The sequence below is a fragment of the Alexandromys fortis genome, unplaced genomic scaffold (genome assembly GCF_014885135.2).
Source record: "Alexandromys fortis isolate MF-2015 unplaced genomic scaffold, M_Fortis_MF-2015_v1.1 scaffold_20, whole genome shotgun sequence".
NCBI classification, from domain to species: Eukaryota; Metazoa; Chordata; class Mammalia; order Rodentia; family Cricetidae; genus Alexandromys; species Alexandromys fortis.
In genome coordinates, this window is record NW_026067903.1 from 6,547,803 (window position 1) to 6,557,250 (window position 9,448).

Sequence of the window (9,448 nt, forward strand, 5' to 3'; positions counted from 1 at the left end):
TCCCTCCCTCCCTTCCTTCCTTCCTTCCTTCCTTCCTTCCTTCTTTCCTTCCTTCTTTTTTTTTTTTTCAAGGCAGTCTCACTAAATCTAAAATCTGTTGTTTTGGCTAGATTGGCTGGCCAGCAAGCCCCAGGATGCTCCCGTCTCTTCCCCTTAGTGCTTGGGTTACAGGCATGCTACATGCCGGACTTTTACATAGGTGCTGGGACCCAAACTCCATGCTTGTGCACCAAGCAAATTTGCCACTGAGCCACCTCCCGGCCAGGAATGCACTACTGGATGGAGGCTGCTCTCCGTCACTCTTCACCGCGGCCCATATTTATCTAATCGACGGTCACAGCCAGATATGTCTTTGCCTGCTGAAGCTTGTCTCACCCTGAGTACCAAGCACTCCCTTCCTGGAGTCCCCAGATTTGGGGAATCAGAACAGAGAGTCTAGAAAGCAGCCAGTCTGGGGCTGTGGTAAACCTCTAGTCTCCCCCAGGCTTCTCTCTAGACAGACAACATCCTGATGGTTTGGGTTTGACTTCTTTAAGCTGAGAGTTAGAAGCCCTTTGCTATGTCATTTCCCCCTCCAACTTACTTTGAAGCATTTTAAAGATTACAGAAGACTTGAAAGGACTATATAACTAATGAAAGTTATAATAAAAGTTAGATTCAGTGCTTCTTAAAATCGTATTTATCTATTATTATTACTGTGTGTGTGTGCATGTGTGTGAGTATGTGTGTGAGTGTATGAGCCCATGAAGGTCAGAGGACAACTTCTAGGACTCAGTTCTCTTCTACTGTGCCTTCTGGGAATGAATTCAGGTACTCAGGTAAGTACTTCCACCACCTGAGCTATCTCACTAGCCACAGACTCAATAATTAAAATAATGGTCTACATACCTGTTTTCTTTTCTTTTCCAGTTTGTATTGAGACAGAGTCTGGCCTTAGAGAACTGTCTAAATTAACCAAGGGTGACTCTGAACTTCTGGTCCTGCTTCCACCTCTTCAGTGCTGGGATTGTAGGTATGTGCCAGCAGGCCTGTTCTATGCTGTGCTGAGGGTAGGACCAGGACATCATACATGCTAGGATGCTGCCAATTGAGCAATATCTGCAGTACACACTTCGGTTTGGAGTCCATGCTCTCCCCATGCGTGTAGGCATTCTCTTAAGGTTTTTGTTTTGTTTTGTTTTTCTGGACCCCCTGGGAAGTAGTGCAGGCTGAAGGAGCTTCACCCTAAACCTTAGAGCCTAAAGCTTTAGTATGTGTTTCTTGAAGAAGGAGATGTTTCTACAAAATAACATTAAGATCTGGGCTGCAGCTCCACTGGTAGGATGCTTGCATGGCATGCATAAAGCCCTGCATTTGATCCCCACCCTTTAGATAAGACCAAAGTAACAGACCATGCCTGTAATCCCAGCACCTGGGAGACGGATGGAGGCAAGTTAGAATTTAGCCTGGGATACATAAGAACTCTCAAAATAAAGTTACATTAAAATCTAATTAGTTTATAGAAGCTCATCTTTATTTGTTGTACTGAGTTCTATCTATCTTTTTATACAAAGTAATGTTTCAAAAGGGACATTCTGTCAGATCTGTGCCTGCCAGCATGCCTGACCTTCCCATTACAACTGTCTGCTAGTTAGATAAACAATTTCCACCCCAGGGGATATCAGAGGAATCTCTCCAAGATGGTTACCTTTTCTCAGCTGTTTTACCTAGATACATGCACCTGTAAAGCAAAACAGCACTGAGCACTGAAGCCTTTTAAAAAAAAAAAAAAAAAACAACTATGCAAGAAAGCACATTCCATTAAAACCAGAACAATATTGGGGGCAGGCTTAGTGGAGCACACCTTTAATCCCAGCATTTGGGAGGCAGAGGCACAGATTTCTGTGAGTTTGAGGCCAGCCTGATCTACTAAACTAGTTTTAGACCAGTCAGGGCTACACAGTGAGACCCTGTCTCAATTTGATCGATCGATCAAGCTAGTAATCAATCAACCAATCAATTGATCTATCGATCAACCAACCAGTCCATCAAGGGCTGGTGTACTGGCTCTGGGAGTGAAGACACTTGCCACCGAACCTGTTGATCTGAGTTAGATCTCTGGGTACCACCTAGGAAGGGGAGACCTGACTCCCACGGGTTGTCCTCTGACCTCCACACATGTGCAAATGTCATAGGCAAGAATATACACAAAGTAAACGAACTACAAAATAAATGTCAAAAGAAATCCCTGCATAATGTTTTAAGTACGTTTACAATTTTGTGTAGGACCAAATTCACGGCTATCCGCAGCTGCTTCCTTCTTCCAGAGAAACCACACTCCCCTACCACTACCTTGTGCAGAGGACCCAAGGCTTCACCCAGGCTTAGCAAGCACAGTGCTGTTCAGCTATACCCAGAGGTCCAAACACACAGCATTTTAACATCACTAAGTTGCTGTAAAGGACTTCAGGGTCTCAAAGGACCTGGGCCCTTTGTTATTCTGCTAACTACCCAGGTGGCTTCCTGGCAGGCAGATCAGCCGCAAGCACCAGGTGTGAGACTGTCCCTTCCAGCTGTGTCCAAGGTCCAGCTTGGGAGCTTTCTCTTCCAAAGTTTATTTACCAGGGCCTCACCCAAGTTCGAATTAGGAGGCCAGATAGTGTTCCTATTCCACAGGCACTGACCAGTGCTGTTCCTTAGAATGTGACCTGCACTCACATGATGTAAAACACAGAGCTGAGGCCACCTACGCCTGCTTCTCAGCACGTCTGCCCTCCTCCAGGGAGGAAACCCATCTTAGCTCTGTGTCACAGCCAAGACTGGCCACATGGTCACAAAAAATGCACGAGGGAGCACAGCATAGAATCATTTCCATCAACCCCACGTGGAGAATGCAGGGGAAAGCACAGTCTCACATCTGAACCCAGTGTCTGAGCCAGGCAAGGTTGCGCGTTCCTTTAATCACAGCACTCGAGGGATTGAAGCAGAAGGATTTTGAGTCTGAAAAAGAAACGTAAGATATCTATAGGGCAATGATTAGTACTGACCTTTTCATTCTTTTCATTTTTTTAAGATTTATTTTTATTTTATGTGTATGAGTGCTTTGGCTGCATATATGTATGTGAACCATGTGTATGTCTGATGCCCGCAAAGGCTAGAAGAAGCCATCAGATCAGATCTCTGTACACTCAGACAAGCATGCATGCATGTAAATAAAGTAAAATCTGAAAAAAAAAAATCACCATGGGAGGACCACAGATTGAAGTCACGAAATTTCTGGAAAATCACTGAAACCCTGTTCAAATCACAGCACTTGTTCTGCAGGTCTGATACCCTACCTCCAATCTTAGAAACATGACGTGTGAAGTACTGAAAAGAAGTGACTGTTGGACACTCTTCCCTGAGGGGATCATCTGTGTAACATCCTCCATGGCTTCGAGAATGTTGCAGAAGACGGGCTAAAAAGAATTAAGGAGCTCAGGAGTGGGAGGAGTCCCATGAAACGCTGTCTCCTGGACAGCTCTAGGTGGCCGATAGCCTCACCGTCTCTGAGGAGCTGGTAGATGGCGGCTAATGCTCTTCAATGGTATCGCCATCGCTAAGTTGCTCATGCTCCAGGAAATAACCACCGCTGCCCTATGCGTACGCGAGCTACCCTGATTAAACTGAGTGGTCACAAAACCACAGAACAAAGGCAAGACAGGAAAACAGGAGGGGCGCCTGGTAGTGGGAAGGGAATGAGGGAGGGAAACAGGGTGAAACAATGGATATACATAAATGAAATTGTCAAAGAATAGTAACTAACTGACTAACTAACTAAATAACCTCAACAGTCATGGTATTAACAGTCATGCACTCAGGAGGCAGAAGCAGCAGATCTCTATAAATTTGAAACCAGTCAGGTTTACATAGTGAGTTCTAGGCCAGTCATGGCTATGTAATGAGAGCCTTTCTCAATGAATGAATGAATGAAAACATTTTTAAAAGATTTGTTTATTATGTATATTGTGTTCTGTCTACATGTATGCTTGCAGGCCAGAAGAGGGCACCATATCTCTTTCTAGATGGTTGTAAGCCACTCTGTCGTTGTTGGGAATTGAACTCTGTTCTTAACCTCTGAGCCATTTCTCCAACCCCCGCCATACCCCACTCTATAGACCAGGTTGGTCTCGAACTCACTGAGATCTACTTGCCTCTTCCTCCCAAGTTCTGGAATTAAAGGTGTGTTCTACCATTGCCCCGAATGAAAACATTTATGAACCAAGTTTCTGGTCTTAAGATCTACCTGAATGTACCTCCTCCCCATTTCTCTACTATTGGCTTAGGATGGCCTCCAACTCATTATACGACTGAAGATAATCATGCACTTCTGATCCTCCAGGTCCTACCTCCCATATACTAGGATTATAGGTATGTGCCACCACAGTTTTGTGGCACTGGGTATCAAACACATGACTTTCTGTGTGCTAGGCAAGCCTCCCACCAACTGATCAACATCTCCAGTCCTGAATCTGACAACTCTTAAACTCAATCTTAGGAGAAAAGGCACACACAGTCAGCTGAAGTCTTAGCTTTCTGCATGAAAAGCAAGAGGTTTTCTGGGTCTGGGATTCGATGTTCTTTTCCCCAGCAGCCCAAGAGACATTATCAAGGTGTATCCTAGCCGGGCAGTGGTGGTGCACACCTTTAATCCCAGCACTCGGGAGACAGAGGCAGGTGGATCTCTGTGAGTTTGAGGCCAACCTGGTCTACAGAGCGAGTTCCAGGACTGGCTCCATAGCTACTGGGAAACCCTGTCTCAAGAAAACAAAGAAACAAAAAAATCAAGGTATAGCCTATGTCTGCAGGCTAACTAGAGGAGAGTAGCCACAGCAGAGTGTGTCCTCGCAGTCAGAGCAGGGAGTTGTTGCGAGCTGTGCAGTGGATGCTTGCTGAGCACTGTCCTGAAGCTGGAGTCTAATGAGCGGTGGAGATTCTCTGTGAATATACGGGGTGGGGAGGAATCAAGCAGATGCAGGAGAGAGGGAATGGCTGGGGGGCTGGACTCTGAATGCTGTGGTCAGGAAATGCCCTTTGAAGAGACAATGTTAACAAAGGTGGGGGATAAACAGAGGGAGTGGCTGTGGCCCTGAGTGCTTAAGGAATCAGGGGCACAGAGAGCTCTGTTTATTATTGGTGTTACTGAGGACAATAAACAACAGCAAGGCAGCAGTTAGCACAGAGTCTGACTACTGAGGGACACAGTAGTGCACATCTTTAGTCCCAGCGCTCCTAAGGAGAGATGGGTGGTGGTGACAGGAGACTCCCTAGAAACTCATAGCCAGCTAATTGGGTACACACAAGATTTGAAAAATAAAATGCCTCCCGGCGGTGGTGGCGCACGCCTTTAATCCCAGCAATTGGGAGGCAGAGGCAGGCAGATCTCTGTGAGTTCGAGAGCAGCCTGGTCTACAAGAGCTAGTTCCAGGATAGGCTCCAAAGCCACAGAGAAACCCTGTCTTGAAAAAGCAAAAAAAAAAAAAAAAAAAAAAAAAAAAAAAAGTCACGGTAACATTTTATAATTACATTTAAAATTGTATCTATTTTTCATATATATATGAATATATATATATATATTTGTTTTTTTGAAACAGGGTTTCTCTGTAGCTTTGGAACCTGTCCTGGCACTCGCTTTGTAAACCAGGCTGGCCTCGAACTCACAGAGATCCACCTGCCTCTGCCTCCTGAGTGCTGGGATTAAAGGCATGCACCACTACCGCCCAGCCCTTTTCTGATATTTTATGCGTATGTGCTTACATGAATTTATGCATAGCATATGTGTGTGTCCAGGAGCCCACAGAAGCCAGGAGAGAGCATCAAATTCCCTGGAACTGGAGTAATGGATGGTTATAACCTGCCAGGTCCTCTGCAAGAACGGCAAATGCTCTCGCCCGCAAAGCCATTTCTCCAGCCCCCTCATAAATACATTTAACCGGTAACTTTTTAAGTATACCTGGTGAAATAAAATGTCAAAGTGAATTCTATCTTTTTCCTTTTGCTTTGTGTGTTTGTTCATGACTGTGCAGGAACATATGCATGTGTGTGTATACATGTAGAGACTAGAGGTCAAACTTCATCGTCCCTTAGGATCTACCCATCTTAGTTTTTGAGACAGGATCCCTCGTTGAGACCTGAGGCTCACCAGTTAGGCTAGACTGACTGGTCTGTGAATTCCAGGGATCCTCCTGTGTCTGCCCTCTACACCAGACTTTAATATACATATGTAACACTTATTAATTCTTTGAGAATTTCAAATACACACACAGTGTCTTCTGGTATTTATTCCTGCTCCTCCCAGACCCACCGTCTATACGTCACACTCTTAACTGAGCTCTTCCTCAACGGTCCTTCAGTCTGTAGGGATCAGGGTGTGATGTATATGTCTCACTCATGACTGAGCATCACAGGACTTATTCCCTGTACTCTGACCAGTTGTGAGTTTCAGCATTAGCCACCGTCCGCTGTAAAAGGAAACTTCTCAGACGAGGTCTGACAGCTATACCAATCTGAGGATAGAGAGATATGAATGTAGAGGGCAGTTGGATACTATGTTTGTTTATCAAAATTAATAGTAGTAAGTTAACCTCTAGGGCCCACAGCTCCCCAGTCATGGGTCTCAGTCAGATTCACAATATCAACATTCTATTTTCTACTGTGGAGTGAGCCTTCCGTCCAATCAGAAAGCACTTGGCTATCCCTATAACTCACGCCACTATCGCATCTGCAGCATAGCTTGTCATTCTGGTCATTACTGGAGCTCAGTCTTCACAGCTGGATAAGGCGTTGATGGCTTTTTCCTCCCAGCAGCCTACATACCATCTGGTACTATGAAAGCGAGTCACCAGGGAGAATCTTCTTGGTCAGCACCAATTTGGTTTCTCATGTCCTGTGGCTAAAGTGTATGGTGTTTTTAGCAACAGCTTTTCTTTCTTTTTTTAAGATTTATTTATTTATTGTCACGAGCCATTTCCCCCCTAAAAATCATTACAGGAACCATCACCCTGGGGAGTCTGCAGGGAACCCCACACCCATAATTATGTTCTATTGACAGAACTTGCCGCACACCCAATTAACTGTTATCTGTTAGCGGAACACGCCTCACATTCCAGCTATCCAGGGAACCAGGTGTGGCAACTCGTGACTTCTTGGCCTACCTGTCTGAACGTCCTGGTCTACGTGATGAACCTGAACACAGGGGCTATATAAACAGAAACCATGATCCTAATAAAGGGGGCGTTGACAAATCTGCTTGGCCTCATTCTTCTGTCCTAGCTCATTCCCTTCCAGGTAGCCCCCCTTCGAGACCCTGGAATAACTGATTGCAGGGTGGGTTACAAACCCCTAGACTGAGTAACCCACCCAACGCAATTGACAATTTATTACATATACAGGCCAGAAGAGGGCACCAGATCTTATTACAGATGGTTGTGAGCCACCATGCGGTTGCTGGGAATTGAACTCAGGACCTCTGGAAGAACTGTCAGTGCTCCTAACTGCTGAGCCATCTCTCTAGCCGCATCAAGTACTTAGCATCAAGTCCTGGTGTGAAACCTGTACCTGCTTTGTTTGAGGGGGTTTCTGAGGCATTCTATAAGAAGTTTTTAATGGGTGCTTAGGATTGAACTCCAGTCCTAATAGTTGTTTGACAAACATTTTAAAGACTGGGTTATTGCCCCAGAACCTCCTTGTATTAAAAAAAAAATGTGGCTATGTGGTTGTGCCCGGTGGCTCCCACTTTTAATCCTAGCACAGAGGCTTCTCTGTGAGTTCCAGGCCAGCCAGGGCTACATAGTGAGATCCTGTCTCAGGAAATGAAGTGGCTACTAGCATACGTTAACTTGAAAGATTTATTTCTTTTATGTGTGTGTGTTTTGCCTGTATGCATGTATGTGGACCATGTACATGCCTGGTGCCTGCAGAGATCAGAAGAGGCGGCCAGATCTCCTGGAACTGGAATTAAGGTGGTTATAAACCACCATGTGAGTGCTGGGAACTGAATCTGGGTCCTTTGCAAGAGCAACTGCTGCTCAACCACCTCTGTCAGCCCCTAGAGTGTCGTAAAGGACAAAGGGGTGAGGGTATAATCAGTGGTAAAGCACATGCATTGCATGCATGAAGCCACGGTTTCAATCCTCATCAGAAACTGCTATTACTAACAAGGAAAAATGAAACTGCAAATGTAGCCCACACTTTACACTTGTTTGTGCATGTGTGTATGTGTGCCTCGGTGTACAACATGTGGAGTTCAGAAGACAGGACAACTTCCGGGAGTTGGTTTTTTTTTTTCTACCATGGGTATCCCAACTCCAGTGCGTAGAGTTGTTGGTGCCTCTGCCTGCTGAGCTGTCTCACTGCCCTGGCTGACACTTAACTTCTATTGAACAGCACTGGTCATCTGGAGCCCCGAGTTCTGTCACAACTCACCTTAAGTGTGGTGAGTCTTAGACTTCCAGTTTTTGTTCTACCTACAAGAGGCTCAGATGTCTCTCCTGTCCTCACAGCAAGAAACAGACAATTGAAAATAAAAACCTATGAGAACTGATTTCAGGACAGAGCACTGCTCCCAAAACCAGAGTGGAAAGCTCAGTGCTGTGCGCATGCTCTCTCTCGCTCTCTCCCTCTCTCTGTGTTGGTGTGCACTTGTGTGCACCTGGGTGTGGAAGCCAGAGGTCAACCTCAGGTATCAGTTCTCAGGACACTATCCATTTTAGTTTACTGAGTGTGTCTCACAGTCTGGAACTGACCCGTTCAGCAGCCAGCCTGGCTGGCCAGCAAGCCCCAGGGATCTGCTTGTCTCTAACTCCATAGCATATCTGGCTTATTTTGTGAGTGTGTGTATTTGAGTGTGAGTGTGTGCGTGCACACGCACACATTCATGTGCATGCTCAATAGGCACTTAGTAACTGATTATTCTCCCCAGCCACTCCCTATTTATTGAGGCAGAATTCTTGAGAATTTGGAGCTAAATAATTCTGGCTAGTTTAGATAGCCACCTTGCCAGGGCAATTGGGACTCCAGTCTTTTTTTTTTTCTTTTCTTTTCTCTCCCCCTCCATCCTCCTGCTCCCCCCACCTTCCCTGAACTCCGTCTTCAGACTTGGGCACTTTATCCACTGAGCCATCTCCCGAGCCCATGCCCGGGTTTTTTGTGCATCCTGGGCACTGAGCTCGGGTCTTCCAGCTTGGCAGCAAGAGCACGGACTTGTTTTTTCTGCTCTCTTCCCCGGGTGGTCTTTGGGTCTTGGGAGGTGGTGATATAGATTCTTTATTCAGGGCTGAGAATCACTTATTCTCAGCACTCTGACCAATTATGGGTCTTTGCATTAACTAATATCACACGCTACGAAACAAAGTTTTTTTTTAAAATATTTACTTGTTATATATACAATATTCTGTCTGTATGTCTCCAGGCCAGAAGAGGGCACCAGACC

The 9,448-nt window shown here is 45.5% G+C and overlaps 1 long non-coding RNA gene across 1 annotated transcript in view; it reads left to right on the forward strand.

The window, feature by feature from the left end:
- LOC126496880 (uncharacterized) overlaps positions 1–5,405 on the forward strand; it is a 10,230-nt gene extending 4,825 nt beyond the window's left edge. The window contains exons 2-3 of the long non-coding RNA XR_007590477.1: positions 910–1,012; positions 3,304–5,405. This is a non-coding gene — a long non-coding RNA (uncharacterized lncRNA). The remainder of the gene's footprint in view (positions 1–909; positions 1,013–3,303) is intronic.
- Positions 5,406–9,448: the final 4,043 nt, after the last annotated feature.